Source organism: Dicentrarchus labrax, unplaced genomic scaffold, assembly GCF_905237075.1.
Source record: "Dicentrarchus labrax unplaced genomic scaffold, dlabrax2021, whole genome shotgun sequence".
Lineage (NCBI taxonomy): Eukaryota > Metazoa > Chordata > Actinopteri > Moronidae > Dicentrarchus > Dicentrarchus labrax.
The window spans coordinates 12,968,925-12,989,543 of record NW_026136701.1 but is presented as its reverse complement, the minus strand read 5'-3'; the positions used below and the strand labels follow the sequence as shown (position 1 = coordinate 12,989,543).

Sequence of the window (20,619 nt, the reverse complement as noted above, 5' to 3'; positions counted from 1 at the left end):
CTCTTTTATCATAAATTCTCTATGTAAATGCACACCAGTGCAGCCTTGGATCTCTACTTCATGCTCAGTAAATGATAAATGATTTCTAAAGGCCTATCTTGACAAGAAGTCTGTGATGTGTGTATGTATGTGAGTGTATATTGTACTTAAAATCAATTCTTACAAATTGTCACATAGATTGCATTTGTGTCTGGTTCTATTGTGTTTAAAGACGGTCTTAGTTAATCTTTTTTTTGTGAGTATGCCATGTGCTATAATATCAGTTATCATTGTAATATTTCAAGGTATGGAGTCAAGCCATGCCAACAAGTTTCACATAAAAATTACGAGTTTAAGAATTAATTAATGTAACAATTACTGGCTGGCACCAACACTGTCTGTCATCATGATGTCTAACACAACCGTTGTCCGTAAAACATGGTTGATTAATAATTTAATCAAAACATTGCAAGGCTCTAGTAATACATGGCTTAAGTGTTTAATTTAATGGTTAAATTAAATCACTAATATTACATTTTTGTTCACTCCAGCAACTCATGAGATGTTAAAGCCCTCCCTAACATTGTTGATATTTCACTCCCTGAACGAGACTGATCTCTTAGGTTGGGGTCTTGGATATCTTTCTGTTACTTTTATGCCATTTCAATATTAATATACCTACATTTGAAGGAATCACATTACTCAGTTCCTCCCAACCCTTTCAAGTGAATATATCATGTTCTAACCTGCATTAAGTTCAATACTGACTGTGCAATACCAATCACAAAACGGCTATCCTGACAAAAGCAGCTGGCCAAGCAGAGTCATGCAGGGATTTGTTGTAGTGTGACAGTCTCCCAGGCTTTTGTACTCAATGCCAAGGCTTTAGTCTAACCTTCCTCTGACAACACTAAACAGGTTAAGGCGATGAAGCAACAATGCCTCTGTGCTTGTATGTCTTCAAAAGCTGTGCGTGAGTGAATTAGGCCACTGTGATTTGCAGATTCACGCCCATATTTGTTCTAAGTTCCTCTTCTTTTCTTTTTTTTTACCATCTAATGAAATCATGAGAAATGTTTTAGTTGTGTGTGTGTGTGTGTGTGTGTGTGTGTGTGTGTGTGTGTGTGTGTGTGTGTGTGTGTGTGTGTGTGTGTGTGTGTGTGTGTGTGTGTGTGTGTGTCTGTCTGTCTGTCTGTCTGTCTGTCTGTCTGTTTGACTATGTATTGATACTGTCAGCTTTCTTTCATTGTGTGTGTGTGTGTGTGTGTGTGTGTGGATGACTCCCCTCTTTGAAAGCGAATAAAGGGGCTCTATTAAAATCTTCACAGCCCACCTGGTGCCAGCCATGTTTATGCTATTTTCAAGGTTCAAAAATGTTCTTTTAATTCTCAAACAATTCCAAAATACACCATCCATTTTCCATTTTCATGAAGACTACTCGAGACATGGACTTACCTAACCCAAGGTGAAACAGAGAGACATGTGTGTAATGCTGTCTTCATGTGATGGTTATAACTCCTGACAAGGTCACTGTGTGAATCTGTGAGTGTGTATGTGCGAGTGTGTATAAAAAAAAAAATCACTCAATCGCTTGCTCTAAAAGGGCTTTCAGACACCTGGCAATGATTGGTTGAAAGAGGACACTTTCTTTCAGCTATTATTGACAGTTGAAAATGTGGAGAAACTGTGGAGAGTGACTTGCATTTCCGCATATGTTCTCAATCAATTTAAGGCTCAGGTAATGCTTTGAAATTCTACTTCCTTTGATAAACATCATGCGGCTGCTTCTAAAAGAAAAAGCATGATGGATGATCAGTGCATGTGAAAAAGCGGAAAAGACAAAAAGCAAACAAGAATCATCTCTCTCTCCCTCTCTCCCTCTCTCTCTCTCTCTCTCTCTCTCTCTCTCTCTCTCTGTCTGTCTGTCGCCTTGGCTCTGAAGATTGATTGTGAATCGTCCAGGACGTATGAGCGTTGCGATCATATCATGGATCACAGCATGGGGAGGGAATGACAGATGTCGTAAGCGTCCTCTGTTTATTTGAGAGGCGAGTGTGTGTCTGATGGATTGGGTGCGTTTGGTGGATGCAAGGATGATTTGTCATCTCGTATGTCTCTTTGTGTTTTTGTAAACATTTAACGGGGCAAATAAAGGGTTTGTCCCATGTAGAACTATTTCCCCCAAAGTTAGCAAGTAGAACTACTAAACAAACAGAATATATCACTTCAAGGACATGTATAATTTAAGTAATAAAATAGAATAGAATTACTATTCTCTGCCCCTTCTTTATTGTAATTTTCTCTCCCTTAGCAGAGATTATTTTAACAGAGCAATTATCAAAATTCAGTTATATTACATGAACGTTCTCTACAGATTTAATAGCACTCAAATAAATGGGGCACCTCACTGGGGTGATGGGTGGTAAGGGGGGCATTGAATAAGGGGTTAAGTGTGTTTCAGGCAAGGTCATTTTGAGTGGCATATGTATCCTATTTAGGATCCCCCTAAACTACTGAGCAGTGTAGACATGAAACGGTGTTGACAGGCCTGCTCCACTGTGATCGCTACAGTCACACAGGAGATTACTCCACCAAAAGGACACACACACAAACACACAGGGTCCTCTGTGCGAGCCGTACAGTAGATTGGGTCATTAGTATGGACGACCATTTCTACGGCTCCTGATTGCTTTGCCTTTCACATCGTGGTGACATCAGCACATTGCTAATTGACAGATAATTGCCAATAATCACGAGATGGATCAGTGAAAGTGCAATTAAAGCAGCTCGGTGCATAAATCTGGACTGATCAGTTTGCCCTCTTTTAGTAGAGCAGGTTAATCAAATAGGTTTTTGAAAGAACAGTTTTGGATGCGGCTACCAATTCCAATGTTGGAAGTTCATTCAAATGTTGGTCATTTATTTTCTAGAATTGCAGATGTCTTCTGGAAATGTTAAGGATTTTCCCCTTGCAACGTGTATTACAATATTTGCTGCTGCCTCTGTGAGAGATAACAACCAGGCGCTTGTAATGGGATCCTGTCTGTTGGGAGAAGATGGAGGAAATCGCTGGGAGCTGGAATGCACTCGCTCGTTTGGGTCAGCGAAGGAAGTGTCGGTGTGTGTTTGTGTGTGTGTCCAAAACTGTGTTTGCTCAGCGATAGAAAAACTGAAATGTGATATGAATATCCTCTCCATTCTTCCATGAAAGTACCTGAAAATACCCCTGAAAGGGCCCCATTTAGGCTCGCTCCCAGACAATACAGTACAATGCCCTGATGACAGGCTAACTGGGGGAGGAAATAGCCCTGTTCGAGCCAACATAATAGCGGAATATTCTGGAAGTCACAGGAGGGATTTATGGAAGCAAATAGTCTTTTTCTAACATTCAGTGGAGCAGTGTGTGTGGCATATTTGTGTGTCTGTGTGGAGTATGTGTGTGTGTCTGACATGCTGACCCTCTTTGCTGTATATGCACCAAATTCTGTGATGTGCAAGATGTGTGAATTGGAGCCTTGCCTAGCCCGTCAATCAGATGAAGAGATCATTAGAGGTGTCACACTCAAATCTCTCATCTCTCTAATCAGCTGTCATACTAACAACACCAGCTTCTACATGTGCCTGTGCCCAGCTGCCAAATACGAGTTCATGAGCTGAAGCTGAATACACAAAGGAAGTGACAACTTAGACGTTTTCCTTGTGAATTTTGTTCAGGTGTCATACCTATCACTGAACACCACTTGGTTGTTCTGTCTTCCCATGATCCTCTAGTGGGCAGCAGATGACTCCATCTTGGGGTCCATATGGGCCCTATGTAGGAGCCATGCTGCTCTCTAACAGTGGGGGAATGGCAATTAGCACTACATTTGCTGAGGATGGCATTGAACCAGAGACCTGTCACCTCTGCTTCACAGCTCTGTCTTTGAAGACATGCATGTGTATGTGTGTGCATGCACTTCTGTGTGTGTGACTGTGTGCCTGCATGTGTGTTAGCATGCATGGGGGGAGGGCGAATCATATCACGGCACCTGCTTCACAGCAGGGGGTGGAACTGCTTCACCAAGACAAGGTGTTCGTGTGTGTGTGTGTGTGTGTGTGTGTGTGTGTGTGTGTGTGTGTGTGTGTGTGTGTGTGTGTGTGTGTGTGTGAGAGAGAGAGAGAGAGAGTGGGGGGCAGGGTGTAGCGATGGCATATTGTGTGTGATCAGAGGCAGAGCAGCATCTAAATGCATGTGGTTACTTGTAATCAATGTTACCGCAGTCCCCTTTGGGTATGCTAATATATTCTAAAATGCTAATCTATTTCAGTGCCAAACCCCTAAGTTGTATCATATGAGTGAATGAGCAATCGTGCATACAGTGACGATGAGATGGAAATCTGCTTGAGGAATGTCACATTCATGGGAAAATTAATTCCTGCACACTGTAACTGAGAAACAGTATGGCACGACTGCTGGCATATGGATTCCTTAGGTGGCAGCCATTGCATCATGTTTGTTGGACTTATTTGATCGCAGTTTAAAAGTCCCTTTGATCTCTGTAATGAAGCACTAATGTGACACAAAATGGTCGACAGCCCATTGAGACGGATGGGGAATCTGTGTCTCTGATAGGATAGGCCACAGTCGCCCTTGGAGACACTGGCACTTGCATGTCGCTGCTTTGAAATCCCTACTGATCACAGAACACCTGGATGAGATCTCTTTCTCTCACTAGGATTTGTATGGGAGCATTTTTGTATTTGCTTGATTTTATGTATGATGGAGTGATAGAGAGAGTGTATGCATGTGTGTGTTTGTGTGGGGTTCGTTTTTATGTTTATTCACCTCTGGACTTTTCTGTTGACTGACCTTGTTTAGAGAGACACACCACTGCTAAGATTTCCATGTTGGCAATGTCCCTGACCAACAGCCCCCGTACATTGTGTAATCATGACATTTTATAATCGGGAAAGAAACATGGTGAAATCTATGGTCTTCAATCAAAATCAGTAGTCATAGCTCACTGAGACTTGTGTGCAGATGGCTGATTTTGAGCATCGGTGACAGACGGCCAAAGTTCAGAATGTCTCAGAAATGAAGGACCAAATTCTCACAATTTAACTGCTGCTACCAACTGACATGAAAGTACACATTTTTCTCTTTTCACATTGTAGAGTTACAATTCATTAAAACATTCATCACACTATCTGACATGCCTCAAAAATCATCAAAACTGATATTGCGAGGTGACCTTGTGGCTTAAGGGTTTAAGACTGCGACCATTACCTGCATGGACCTTGATTCAAGTCTGGCCGCTGTTCTATGTCAATGACCATCTCTCTGCCCTGATTTTCTCTCATGTTTCTACTGTGGATTTCCAGATAAAGGCCCCAAAAAAAACTTAAAATGTATGTGTGTGGGTCTGAAACAGACTGTGTAAGATTTTAATTAGACTCATCTTGAACAGTTTGACATGCAATGAACCTGCAAGATTGCTGTTATTGCATGGTGTGCAGGAGCTCTCTGTTTTTCTTTAGCTATGCCTTTTAGTTCTAGGGAACCCAAACTCAACTCTTATGTTTAACACACCTCCGCATGGCAAAAGGGTCATACAAAATCTGCTTCACACACTGCCTAAGTAGATGGGGTCCATTTTAAGTAGACGCTTGCAATTTATTTTCTGTTTTCTTTGTTGTGTTCAGCCTTAATCAATAATTCTTTCTCTCGCTGTCTGCCTCTCTCCCCCCCCCTCTCTCTCTCCCTCCACCCATTTGAGCGCCAGGTTGTGTAACATGTTGGTTGGCTTTGTACTCTCAGATGATGACTTCTGACAGTTGCCCACTTTTTCTGGAATTAGCTTTGTGTAGCGAGTGTGCGGTTGCATGTGTGTGTTTTCGGATAAATGTGCCCACTTGTGTGTTTGTGTGTGTCTGCGGGCGTGCATGCTAATGACAGCTGACAGGGCCCACGCTTCTTAAATTAGCCTTGCTGTCTGGCCCCTGGGGAAGGCATGGATGTTCAGATATAGAGGAAGCTTTAATGCTGCAATCCCGGCTTTCCTTCCCTATAGTATCCAACCATCCTAGTCCCGCTCCCATGCCTCCCAGTCAGGGTAAACTTATCCCACTAACGATAACGACAAAAGAGAATCTGGAACAGAGCCCAGCGCCAGTTTCAATGTTTATCATAGAAATGCTTTTCCCCTTTTAGTCTTTGAAGACGGCTTGCAAATAGAAAAGGGATAAAAAAAAATGTTTTGTCTCTCCTTCATATTTGCAGATTTTCTCGAAGTGTGTGCGCTGTTGCTCTCAGATATAGAGTTTCTTTATGGTATCGAGTTGCGTTGAGTCTACAAAATATTTACAATCAGCGTCTTCACTGTCAGCACGGTCCAGTAATTTATTCACAGAATAAAGCAGTGGAGAGATTATTGTCAGCATTGTATGATTTGCGGTAACTTTAGAGTTGCATGGATTCATCAGGGACATCCCATCACTAATGAACTTCTACAGGTTAGTGATTTTTAATGTGAGTCAAATGATTTTAGAGATGTGGTTACGATCACTATCTGTGTGGTAATCTGGAGGCGATCAGTGCGGCACTAGAGTGGATTGTGTGCCTGTGTGTGTGTGTGTGTGTGTGTGTGTGTGTGTGTGTGTGTGTGTGTGTGTGTGTGTGTGTGTGTGTGTGTGGTGACTGGATAGATGAAGGAATGAAAGGGTCCCCATGTGACTTGGGCTTTATTAAAGAGAAGTTAATGAGTTCCCCTGTCTGCCTCTCTCATTTTTCCTCCCCTCCCCATTTATTCTCGACTCCATCTCTTCTCCTTCCTATCTCTCTAATATCCCTCTCATTCAGGCTGTTGCTCAAACTATATAGAATGTTCTCAGGGACGTTGCCTTGCCCTTGTAAATTACAAAACTGAGTCAGTGCAGCATTGGGACAGAAAATATCAAACTAGTTGGTTACGTCCCAGTCTCTATTGCCCTTTTTTTCTCTTTCTCTGTCTGTTGATCTCCTCTTTTCCTACATGCCAAAAGAATCTCGCCTTTGTTGCTGTCTCCTAGTTGGATTTTCATGCTAATTCAGTCAGATCCATCTAACTAATGCTGATCACAGATGTTCTGCACTGTCCCCAGTGTTGACGTGTGTGTGCATGTTAATTCATTTGCATTTCTCATATCACAGTGTTTGATTCTTTTGATGTTCAAAGATCCTCTGACAACAAAGTACAGATTTCCCCGCTTTTGAAAATGAGATCTCTCTAAATCAAATGACTGTTGCAGTGACGATATCATTGATGCTAATAATTTAATACAGTGACTTGGTCTCCAGTGTTTACCTTGAGGCTCGATACAAAGTGCACTTGCAGTCTCTCATGTTTCAGCCAGCTGCACTGTATCCTTATTGACTTCAGCCGCTTAGCCAACCTGTGTTATGCAGAAGTTAGAGCTGGGGGAAACTGTGTCTGCAGGCCATCCAACGTTGAAGTGGCACTTCTACAAAACTTGTTAACTTGAGTAGAAGGAAAAGCCTGTGGTCAGAAAACGAAAACAGAAAGAGAAAGAGAAAGAGAACAAGGGAGATGAGGACAAAGACAAAGAGGGAAGCATGTTCTTGTTTTGCTCTCTCCTGAGGCTCAGGGTGCAGCAAGTGACCTGACATGCTAGCAAAATAGTGCTCCACTGCTGTAACATCAGTCTGCTTGTCCTACTGCAGAGGCAGGAAGAGAGCAGCAGCGTGAACACACACCGTTTTGTCATTGCACACGTCGTGCAGTTGCTCCTCTGTCATGGTCGCTGGAGAAATTACACACAGCAAGCCGACGTGGTGGCAAGCACACTTGCAGAGATACACAATCGCACAGAGATGGGACCTGTGCTCCGCTTCCCTATCAAAAACAACTGGGACATGAGAACAGCAGGTATGGCTTGGGGAAAAAAGGGATTCTCTCAGTGTCTCACCATTTCTCTGTTGAAAACATGTTTTCCTCCCTATATCCTGCTAGATTTATTTGAGCTGCACATGAATGAAGGCAGATCTATCCCTATGTTCTTGCAGCACAATGAGATTTTGAACCCAGTATATTCCATGTCATCTCATTCCATTCCCGTCTTTATACTGGAGGCTTTCCCTCTCGCTCCCGCTGACTGTAGCCATCTGGGCTTTTGATCCAGTGGAAATACTCTGACAGGCCTATTTGAGGGGCCAAGGGAAGAGAGATGACATTGTATTGCAGCAGATCCATGGGAGTGACATGCAGGGGGCACTACCAGAAGTCTGAGGGAGTCTGTCTTAAAAAAAGGCAGGGGGATACTGTAGCCGCCTGGAAGATCTATGGAGTGTGATGTGAGTGACGTGGAATGCTATTTGTTGGATCTTGACTGGACAGAGTGAGCTGACACATCTGTGGCAGGAAGCCAAATCAACTCTGATTTACGCCACCCCACCATGTAGAAAGGGGCTTGCCCAGTCACCCAGCCATTACAGAAGATGTATTGTGAGGGGTAGCACAGTATCAAAAAACAATCACTCACCGAGACACACACACACACACACACACACACACACACACACACAAACCCATAATAAAAGATCTATGAAGAGCAGGTTAAAGTATCTCTAGTCACAAGTTATGGCCGCTCATGTTTGACATATATAAATTTCCCTCACACACAAACACAGACATCAACTGCCTCCGCCAACAGATATTTTGTTAAGAGGAAGCCATTATTGCAAATAAAACAAGCTTGTTGGCTGGGTGCCCATCTGGGGCAGTTCTGTCTGCATGTTAAACATTGAGTAAACCCTCAACATGTTCCCCTGCTGTTAGCCATCACACTGCTGTGGTTCCAGGCTCATGCAGCAACACAGCAGAGAGTGGGAAAAAGACTGAAAAAGAAAGGGGAGGAGGGTTTAAGTAATTGAGAAACCAAGAGAGATCCAGAACATTTTGATATAAAATAGAGGGGTAAGAAATAAGTGGTGGCAGAAGTTAAGATTGATAGGAGAAAAGAGCTGGTCACCCATGGAGAAATTGAGGGCAGTGATTTAGCAGAGAGGAGATGAGGCAATGTCATTCTCATTCAATAGCTATTATAAAGGTAGCAGGGTGTGTGAGGGACTTCTTCAGCACATCTTGATAAACCTCTTCTTTTCGGGTGTATAAACATATGTAGAATTTTCCTCGGCTAGACACAGTTTGGTTTGGTTATTTTCCTAATTTGCATCAACCTGTTCATTATATTCAAGCAGAGAAGTAGCAGTAAATCACAGGATAAACCACGGACCAAAGAGTCTTTGAATGTACCTCTGAAACTACTTAATTTATTTTGCCATATATAGCAAGAAGTTGAAATAACTTGGACTTGCAAGTTAAGAGAGTAACTCTCTCATGTGGATAAAACATTCAAAATGCGTTCATCTGTTTGCACAGCTACTCCTACGTCACACTTATTACATTCACCGTAGTTGGAAGGGTTCAGCATAAATCTCCAGCGCTGCAATTTCAACTCGCACCTCACTAATCTCTCTGTTCATTTAGGAAAGTCTTAAACTTACACACAGACACACGTGGCCCAATGTAAACATCCTAATTAGTGATGAGGTTGACGGAGAGGAGGGCTGCTTGGCCAGGGCCATCTGGCTGGGCCTGGCTGTCTGATCTATAGGTCTCTGGTTTGCCAAGCCCACATGTTTTACATTGTCTCACAACGAAGGGAGTACAAGTCAGGTTGGAACCTGCTGCTTTCAGCAAAACAAATTTTACCCATGAACCTACATGGAAATATTAATTCATACTCTTTCTCTCTCTCTCTCTCTCTCTCTCTCTCTCTCTCTCTCTCTCTCTGTCTCTCTTTCTCTCTCACACACACAGGAAAATTAATTAGGGTTGGCACAGCAGCAGCAGCCTCGTTCTAATAAATCTCTCCATTATCTAAAGTGATTGGTGGACACAGCAGCTCATTTCCTGCCTCAGCGTTGAGACCTGAGGACAGCCGGGCATTAACCCCATGTTTCCTGTTCTGCCAAGTGCATACTCTTCAGTTGTGTTCATGCATGTGTTGAGAGACAGAGGTCATTTCAAGAGAAGAGAGCATAGAAATAGCGCTTTTTATTGAATAGCCTGTTTCTTTTGTACTCCAATAATTTGAAACTGATTCAAGGTTCATCCTCCTCCTTGACTCTCATCAACATTTAGCACAAATGATCCAGAGTGGCCCCTTTGTGCACATGAGAGGGTAACATCATCGTAGTCAGCATTATATTTACCCCCCAGAAAAAAAGTTACTGCTCTCATTATAGAGTCATTATAGTGCTTATGGATGCTATACCCTACCAGCTGGCCTGCAGTGCACCGTGAATGGACTATTGTGAAACCGACTCAATAGCATGACATGAATAAGTGACCCAGAATTGCTGAAGTTAAGTTTTGAGTTGTAATAATGTTGTGGCCAAGATGAAGTAGTTCTGTGTGCAAGGGGAATTTAGAGCAGAACTGTTTCCTCTTCCTGTTCCTTGATGACATCACAAGTGTCTAGGGAGCCATTGGAGCACCTGTGTCCCCATCTCCATGACAACTGAGCTTGAGGCCTTTGGGTGATGGTAGACATAGATGGGGCAGGCTTGCACAACTGGGCTTACACGTGCACACACTTGCACACACTTGATTTTGAGGCCAAATAAATCACACAACATGGAGTCTGGGGTGAGAGCCCCTGATGAGATATAGAGCCCACAGAAATAGGCCATCACAGACCCCATTCCTCCTAGCCAGCACCAGAGTTAATGGCTTTCAGATCTCTGGGTGCCTCTCTGACTCTTTCTGTGTTAGCAGGTTTGTCTTTGTTATCTTACAGCTGTTATCTTTGCTTCACCAATTCCATCTTCTCTTGTGGACGACCATTGTAAACGGCTGCTCGGCACTGCGTCCTAATGAATGCTTTGCTATGTTGTAGACTATTTGTTAACAATAAACCCAGGGCCCATTTATGTCCCTCATTTGTTTCAGGATTGCAGTGTTTATTTTGAAATTGAAGGAAGAGCTGGAATTGAAGAGGGTAGGAGAGAAGGATGCAGCAAGGGAAGGGGAAGTCAGGACAGGAGTGTAGACAGAAGCAGGGAAGGTGGGGGGGGGGGGTGACTTTTACAGTTATACTGGCGGAGAGTCAAGTGAGCTCAGTGAGGCAGATTAATATGGCCTGAGTGTGGTGAGCTGAAATGTGCCTTTCCAAGTGTGTGTTTGCTTTTGACTGGTGCACAACCTGTGATTCCTCTATGTGGAAGGCTTTACTTGAATTTGCTCCAAATGAGTGGCTCAACAACTTTGTGTCAGTTTTTATGTGTTAGTCTGCACAGACATACAGAGCCACTAACTGGCCTGGGACTTAAAATATGACTCAATCTACCATTGCAGTCTGGTAGAAGTGATGTTATTAAATACAGACATATCCAGAATATGCTCTAAATACTCTTGAGTAAGTGCCATAGAGGTTGAGGACAGCAATTCTAAAAGTAAATCAGTGTCTTAAAATAAATAAATATGTACATTGAATAAACTGATTACGTGAAGCATGGGTTCACCACAGAAAGTGTGTGGCTTTGTCAAGGTCACGTACATGGTAATGTGAATACACACACACGTATACACAGCCCCTTCACATTTGAATATGGGGTTGCCAGGGGCAACACAGACCGCTACAGCATCCTCGTGCTTACTGTTTGCCAAGCAGCCAAATATCCAGCACCATTAACCTCATCATTGCAACATAATCAGCGGCGGATGAAGCTGCCACTAAATCGAGGCAGCCTTCAAGGCACAATTAGAAATGTTAATTAAATGTTGCTCTGTCTTGCATGGACTTGACACATAATGCAAAACCATCATTTTGGTCTGTGCAGAATGAGCTTTCCCTCAGTCATTGAGGATCTGTAGCACACATGCTATAGATCACAGATAAGCAACCTGCACCAGATGATTCCACTAAGCTGCGCAATAAGCAGAAATAACCAAATGTTGTCTTCGGTTGGAATGGATACGTTGCATGCTCTCCGTGGAGTGATAGTCTAGTCCTGCTGTGGTTGCTCTTTCCGCAAATATGCTGGTGTTTTGTGATGGTGACTATATTGCTCTTTAAACCTAAATACCTTGTGCTCTTATTAGATATTTTTATATTGGATGGTTTAAGAGCTGTGGAGCCTTGTTTATCTATTTTCATTGCTGTTTTGCTGAAACACTGAACACTGAATGGCTTTTGCATGTAAAAACATGTGCACTTGTGGTTGTTTGTGTCAGGGTCTCCATCTGCAGACTTAAGTGTCTTAAGAGCACCCATCGTTCGCCAGACTACTGAAAGCTCTGAGGTCTCAAAATGTTAGCTGGCCATTTTGGAGTGTTAATACAACTACTAATGGCTGATAGAAATAGCACCCACTCCGACCCCAGAATAAATGTGTGTTTGTACACATCTGTGGTTGATCAAGCATGTGAAAGTGACCCAAGAGAGAGGGTTACCCTCCTCTGAAAGAGGTCTGAAAATGAATCCACATCTCAAATTGTCTGCAATGAGAAGGAATGCAGAGGCATCTGCCCTAAATGGATCAGACAGATTGGACGTCTAATACCATTTTATTAGATGCTGCCAGTCCTTGCCCATCATCTGTGAAAGACTGCTTGCTTGGCTGTTTGAGTCCCACAAAGGCTCAGCTCGAGTGAGACTACAGCTTGTGTGTGTGTGTGTGTGTGTGTGTGTGTGTGTGTGTGTGTGTGTGTGTGTGTGTGTGTGTGTGTGTGTGTGTGTGTGTGTGTGTGTTTGTGTGTTTGTGGCTGGTCTGGTTTAGCTATGCCCACAGATGAAGGAAGCCCAAGAATGACAGGGGAGAGTGAACAGGATTAAAAGCTAACTCTATTTAGACTGTGCCTAAGACAGACAGGTCTGCTCTAAACAGGTGTGTTTATCCTTCTCCAAAGTTGCTAAAAAGGCTCAGCTGAGTATGTATGAGTATGTGTCAAGGGAGAGAGAGAGAGAGAGAGAGAGAGAGCAAGAGGGAGAAAAAGTAAGAAAGAGGGAGAAAAAGACAAAGGATATGTCTGTGGATAGCGTGCGTGTATGCGTGCGTGTGTGTGTGTGTGTGTGTGTGTGCGTGCGAGAGAGAGAGGGTGTGTATTGAGTGTCTCTCCAGAAGACTGGCTAATTTAAACAGGATTAGAGGAAGTAGTGATGGACTGTTCCCAGTAAATTATACCGTGTTGTAAAGGAGTGTACCACCCACACACATCCCACACCTACATGGAAGTCCCATAGTGGTTAGCATACGCTGCACACGTACACGCACACACATGCACACGTACACACAGACAATTGCTGAAGAGAGTGTGGGCTGGAGAGGGGATATATTGCAGGAGTGCGAGGGGTTTGTGTGCTGTGCGAATACTTTCCCAGCTCTAATCCGCCCATTCCTGTTGGCATGAAAGACAGGGATTAACAGACGAAAGGTGAACATGGAGAAAAGGCAGGGCCGGAAAAGAACACAGGGAAGGAGAGATAGTATTCCGGAACCTCTGCAGGATTCCTCCAAGGCTGCTGTGGTGAATGCAGATAAGCAGTCTTTTGTATGAAGTTAAATCCTCTTATTGATCAGCAGATTAGGTGCTGTCCTCTTGCCTTCTTTAACTTCCCAAACTGGAGAGACAGTGTTTCTCATCAGTCTGGTCAGGATTTGGATAACTCAAGACATGGTCAAAATACATAGTATAGTCATAAATCATAGAAATGTAACCGAAGGTAATCAGTGTCAAATGGTAGAAACATGCTCTGTATGCAATGTATGTAATATCTTGAAAGCCTAATTTTAACACATTAAGTCCCAGGTCTTTATTTGGTGAACAACCTGTATAAAACAATCTCCAAATGCTACCTGTTACTGATTTTCTTTCATTAAGTGTTAAACCGACATGATGAGATTCATAAGTAAAATTGCCCTCCTGTCTGTAATGTAGCACTACACAAGCTGCTCACATCTAAGGATGTTTCCTGCAATGAGAATGTCTACTTAACGCCCACGGGAGAGGCTCTCCCTCGCTGGGAGATAAAAGCAAGGTTTTGCATCATTAGAGGATGATACTATCAAGGTAATTATAATATCAGCCAGTGTTGTTTGTTAGCTTATAGCAGCTGTGTATTGCTCTATCTGTCTGTCTGTACAGTATTCTCTTTGAACATCCAGTCATGCTCTTAAAAGTATGATATACCAACTCTTTTGACTGCCTAAAATGGGGTGATTGGCCCAAAAGGTTTAGAAAGTCTGTAAATAAAAGATGGTTAAAACTATGAATAAAGTGCTGGCAACAAAAGATATAAATGACATTTGTAGCTTATTATCCTTTCTACTCTTTTCTCTCTCTTGTATGCACCTCACTTTTGAAAAGACAGCATGAAAACAGCAGCATAAAAATGCTGTCACTGCCAGCTATTTTTGGAAAAGCAAGCTACTCCTCCATGACAAATATATGCATAACTTAAGTCTTTTAAAGAACTCTTTCTCTCCATCCCGCGTCAGAATTCATTCAAACTGTCTCGCGTGGCATTGTTTTGATAGAAGGTCTTCCCAACTCAGCAGGTGTGCTGAAAAATTGACCCTGAAGACTGGGCAGAGATTTGCATCACTGCATGAGAGACTGCAAGCTAGTTATCTGAGCAGCCGCTGTGGAAAATAGAAGGGCGGATGCTTTGTGTCCAAGGCCTCATCTGTCTGTTGGTAGACTGAGGTATGGCAGATACAAAAATAGCACTTAAAAAGAAAGAATGTGTTAACAAAGGAGTGAGAGGACCACCATCTGGCACACTGTGGAAATAAGGGAGACAACACAGATTTTGGCTTTTAATGCCTTTTAACACAGTTTGTTAATTATTAAGCTGAATAATAAGTTGTCAGTAGCTATATATATGAGACTGATTTTAGCATTTCAGAATGATATTTCAAACCTACACTGGAAGTATAAATAAAAGACTGAGAACTGTAGCTGCACCCTCATCATCTCGCGCCCTAGTGAAGGTATGTTTGCGTTATGTATCTGTGTGTAAGAGAGCGAGATGCATTTGTGTTTTTGATGGCGAGCGTGTGTGTGTGTGTGTGTGTTCTTGCACGCATGAGTGTCTAAATGGTTTCCTTTCCACAACAAAACAAAGTTAATTGCTTCAATTACTGATATTATTTGCAAATTACTCGCCATTGGTTGTCTGTGACTCTCAATTTGGAGTCCTATGAGTTCATGTCTCAACTCTGCGCTCTGTTTTGTTGTTGTAAATCGTTATGTTAATAGAGTTTATTCTCACTGTCTTTAGGAATACTGATTTTGTTTGCTTTTGTCTCCTCAGTCCACACTTTGCCCTGAATGTGTTTAATTGTTCTTAATTTGACATTTGAATGATATTTGTCACAGTAACTTTGTCTTTTTCCTCCGTGACAAACGGAGTCCAAAAGATGGATGCTTTGCGGTTCCCCCTTATGGCTGTGCTCACATCCCTACAGTGAAAAGAAAAAAAACAGGAAAGAGAGAACAGAAACCTGTGGGTTTGAAAGAACACTGTCTTACCCTGGCTGTCATTCCACATATATTCTACTGCGAAAGATTAAAGTTTTGGAGTTTATCACATTTTGAATTCGCTGCTCAAGCTAGGAGCTGTTTTCTGGTATTCCATCTTCGGTAGGTATGTGGGCTGATTATTGAGTCAGTCTTGCGTGTGTTTGTTTGCCTGTTGGGTCATCTTCGCTGTGATGTAGGTGTAATGTCTGACAAGTTATTTTTAAGCCTACCCAGGAGTTTGGATACCAAGGACAGGCTGAAGAAAAAGCAACAACAAGAAGATATGATTGCTTTTTATTGTTCTAAAGACTTACAGGACAGATGGAGAACATGATTTTTACACACATTCTGTCTTTAAAACTCCCCTTATTACTAAATTGTATGTTTTAGGTAAGTGCTGTCTGTAATGTAGAGAAACACCAGGTACATTTACTGCAGGGTAGCATTTAGATGGCGGAGAATACACCATATCATCTCGCTAATCACCTGCAATGAGCAGATGCAAGGCAGATGTGCATTGCTGCTGGCACAGGTGCTGCACAGTAAAGGTGTCCAAGGTTTGTCTTGGAATTCCTGATAGCCTTGGTGAATTCTACCGTCCCTCTGCTTGCCAGTCTGTTCTGTCCTTTAGAGGGAAGAAGGTATGTGTGTTTCTGTCTATGACGTTGCGAGGGGCAAAAAGACAAACAGGAGGAGGAAAAAGAGAGCACAGTGCAGCCAAAAGAGTTTAATTACTGTGGCATAAGTATTCATGAGCCTGTCCTCAACATTTCTTTTCCCACTAGCTTGTTTCTGAACCAAGCATGACTCTCAGAACTGGCTTTAGGCCACTGTGAAACCAAGTGGAGAGGTTTTTCAGCACAACAGCTGAGTTGCGTTGCTGGATTTGGATCCATCACAGGTGGACTCCCCAAAAGCTCTACTGCCTGGCTGGGAGCTGGGAGTGAGGCCGCAGGGGATCTACAGAAAGGAGACATATGGTAGCTTATGATTAAAAGTGGAGAGATTCACACAAGTGAGGGTACGAGTAACTGTGTGTGCGCTCATGCGTATGGACTAACTACAGTTGTGGATGTATTAGTTTTATCATAATTCATCCAGCCATAAGCCAAAACCAGTGTAGAAATACACACTTGTCTGTCAACTTGACTGACAAATAAAAGCAAATTAATTTACCTGCAGCTGTGGGAGAGACTCAGAGCATCACTGAATATTATATAATTTATAGGAAACATCCTGCATATATTAAAAACATTATTTTGGCTTTCTAGAAACTATGGAAGCTCATGGGTTACAGAATATACAGGTTTTTCATTATGCTTCTATCTATTTTCATCACAGTTAAGACATGTATTTGAACCTATCATGAAATATCTACAACTGTCTTGTGAATGGTAAATGGACTGTACTTGTATAGTGCCTTCTGACCACTGAGCGCCATATTTATACAGTGATGGCAAAGCCTGTCACAAACAGAAACTAATACTCATTCACACACATTGATGACACAGCATCAGGAGCAATATGGGGTTCAGTATCTTCCTCAAGGACACTTGCAGCGTGAGGAGCCAGGGATCGAATCGCCAACCTTCTGATTCGTTGATGACCCGCTCTACCCCCAGTCGCCCCAATCTTGTGTGCTGGCCAATATTTTTCTTTTTCTTATTCCGCCAAGTGGCAAACTTGTTTGCCTGCAAACAGTCTCTAGTGGCTACCCACTTGTTCCTTTTACAAGTAAAACATATTACAACAGAATCCAAATATTTTCCATGACTTTTAGTTTGCTGTTCCTCTTCTATTTCCTTATTTTTCTTTAAATTTACAAAGCTTAGGCCTATCTTCTTGATACTGTGAGATCTCTGAACCTTGGGAGCTACAGTGAGCTTTTTGAGCCAATTGCTGTTGAGATTAGTTCAAGCCACTTCTTTCTAGACGGCTCCCCGGCTGCCTATATTGTGTACAGTGTGCCATTGACGGCCACTGGTTAATCTGCATGGAACAAAGTTGATACCAAGGGGGCACTGAGGCAGATGAGCATAATTATACCTTATAAGTGGCAATACTGTAATTGTAGGCAATAAAGTAGTTTCATCAAACCAATGGGCAATAATATAGAGCGACTGTCAACAGCAGGGCAACAATCGAGTTCCTCGGTGTGACATTTTATTTAGGAGTACAGTAATTGTGACAAAAACTGGAACAACTTACATTAATCCACTCTTTAAAAATCCATTGCAAATAAAAGCAGACAGTTTATATTTTCTGTTTTGTGTTGTACTTCATTACAGTAGCTCATTCAGCTGATGAGTTTACAGGCTTTACAGGATGCATTTGACAAGGCCACCACCCAGTGATGAATTTAATCCTGTTATCCATATCTTGGTATCCAAATCTGCCACAATTTCACGCATCTTTACTTTGGATATGCAGTTCTAAAATGTGAAATCGTTCATTGTCAGAATCTCAAGAGCATTTCCTCTACAGTTACATATTTACAGTCTACACAGATGCTCAAAGCAAAACTGGAAAATACATCATCTATGGCTGTGAAAGACTAAGAGCAATATTGTGACGTTTTTATTGGAAAGACTATGAAAGATGCCGTAACTCAAGAAGCGTAATAAACATAATGTGCTTTGATTTTTCTATATTCTCTGTAATGTGGAACAGGCCTGAGGTCTTGCTTAGACTTGGCCCAGGGTTTTATATGATCCTGCCCACTGAGTTTGACATATCAATCTCAACATTTAATGTGCTTTTTGACTGCATGACTGGGTTTTACATGCACATACAATATACTTGCCCACATATCTGCTCTTACCCACACAGTGGCCTGTCCTAAAGGCAAGAAATATTTGCTGAACAACCAAAACAAAAGCCTTTTTGCTGCTTTACAAACCACACTTTAGACAATATGTGTCATGTCTATCTAGTCCATGGCTAAGAAGTGTGAGGGTACTGTGGCCCCGCCGTGAACCAGCATGTGCAGCTCTTAGCCCTGCCAGGCGTGTGTCTCCGCCTGGACTTTGAGTTATGGCTGCCGGGGTCTGAGACCCATTCATCAGCGCTTCATTAAAACTCAAATCGCTTTTTCACTCACAGCCTTTTCTCTCCCGCCCAACAAGTCCCACATCCTGCCTGCCCAATTTCTGAGCTGGTCCTGTTGTTAAGAGCTTCAATTCCATGACTTTGTGGCCGCTGCTTTCTCTTAGTTGAGAATAAGGTGCTTTAAAGTGTACATTGTCCACCTGGGAACCTTGTTGGCAGGAATGGCTTTTCACTTGGTTAGCAGCAGAGCAAGGAAGAATCACCTGGGTGACATGTGGGTGGGGGAGTATGAGAGAGACATGGGGCTGTTGAAAAGAACTCTCCATTGGCCTTTTCCTGTTCCGCTTTTGTTTGGCACTATCTTGCCATTCCGTGTTATTCAAACCACACAATGGGGTACAAAGCTGCCGGCGTCTGCTCCTGCTCCATTCCTCCTCCCCTTCATCCTCCTCCCTCCGCCATATTATAAGTCATTTAAACTGAATTTTGGCAGAGTGGAGCTGAGGCAGGTGGAACTGGAATGTTCACAGGCCCCTGACCATTCTTCGCTTGCAGGAAATTAGCTGTCCATTGTGCCTTTGCTGCAGCAGCTCGGTTGAACTTGTGCCATGTAAAGGCCAGTATCTTATCAAAATTGCAGCAAAGCAGTTCTGTCATGTTGTCTGTTTATCGCACATTTTCATTCTCCTATTATTCCTCCTGTTAAGTCTGGTAGACTATTTAGTTATAAGACGTGAAAGTCCTAGCCATTTATTGCTCCATTGCAACACTTGATTTAAGTGAGTGCTGTAAGTGAGAATGTAGACCAGTCAGTGAGTGTTGGAAGTATATTCCATTGATAATGGTGAAAGGCATTTAGTATTGATTTTTAGAGTAAAACAAATTCTTCACAGCCAGATGATTCCTTATGCTTTTACTCACTGCATAGTTCTACTGCTGCACATGTGGGTCAATACATCAGTTGAACTACAGCTTGTGTGAAAGTCCGTGTATATGCCCACAAGCCTTTACAAAGAATAAACATGGATTACTAAAAGCCAAGTTTGGTGTTTTTACTTGAGGTTTTGACAATTTTGAAGTACTTGCTCCGGTTTTACACTGCGTAGCTCGAGTGCCAATGGCTGTATTTCTCCAGAGCATGCTCATTACATTTACTATGACATGTGACCTTTTCCTCTGGTAAATGTAACACAGACCACAGGGGGGAATAGGGAAAACAGGATCGCACATTGTGCACCAGTGAGAAACTTCGAGAAATTAGAAGAAAATGGCACTATTGTTTTTCTTTCTCTAGCTTTGGGATTTATAAGCAGCCAAAATGTGTACACAGAGAAAAAACTCTTACCGCCACGCATGTATACACATGTGCACACGTACACACGGCAACACACACTCACACTCCTCCTTTTTCTCCACATCCTGAGGGGAGAGGTCAGGTTAAGTGCCGTGTGGGGCAGTAGGCCTGTTTTTCCTCTTGGCTGGCACCCTGCCCACGTCAACAGTCCCTCTCTTCAAAAGCCACTAATGCAGGGGCCGAGCGCTGACAGCGTTCTGACAATGAGTTACTATCTGTCAGCCATGGCCCCTGTCCGACTGCCGGTCCCACTGAAAAACAGATCTGTGGAGAGAGCAAAGGTTAATCTAGCAGTGAGGCTCCACTGGTGACTGGCTCCACGACCATGTGTGACTGAGAATAGGCTGAGAGGAATTAACACTACTGCCTCAGGGAGTGTTGACAGAAGTGTGTGTGTGTGTGTGTGTGTGCATTTCTGTCTATGTCTGCAGTGATTGAGCGTCTGTGTGTGTCTGTTGATGATAGGAAGTGAGGAAGGGGCAGATGACAAGGTTTGTGGAGGTTTTGTGTTCACAATCCATTATCTTCAGGGAGGAATCATGCTGGATAAAGGTTGCTTCATGCCATTTCAGAGATGTAAGACAAATACCAGCAGACCGTGTAAACATTGCAGTGAGAGTATATGTGTGCTGCCTCCCTTCTGTCCGCTGTATCAATCGCTCTGTCAGCCTG

General features: G+C 42.7%; 1 protein-coding gene and 1 long non-coding RNA gene across 4 annotated transcripts in view; one reads left to right on the top strand and one right to left on the bottom strand.

Annotated features, from left to right (window-relative positions):
* Positions 1–20,619, top strand: part of LOC127365242 (ephrin type-B receptor 1-B) — a 148,630-nt gene that overhangs the window by 8,930 nt on the left and 119,081 nt on the right. The window lies entirely within an intron of this gene.
* Positions 15,824–20,165, bottom strand: LOC127365262 (uncharacterized). The gene is made up of 2 exons (XR_007885160.1): positions 19,939–20,165; positions 15,824–16,505 (listed from the first exon to the last, which is right to left on the bottom strand). It is a non-coding gene; the product is annotated as an uncharacterized LOC127365262 (long non-coding RNA).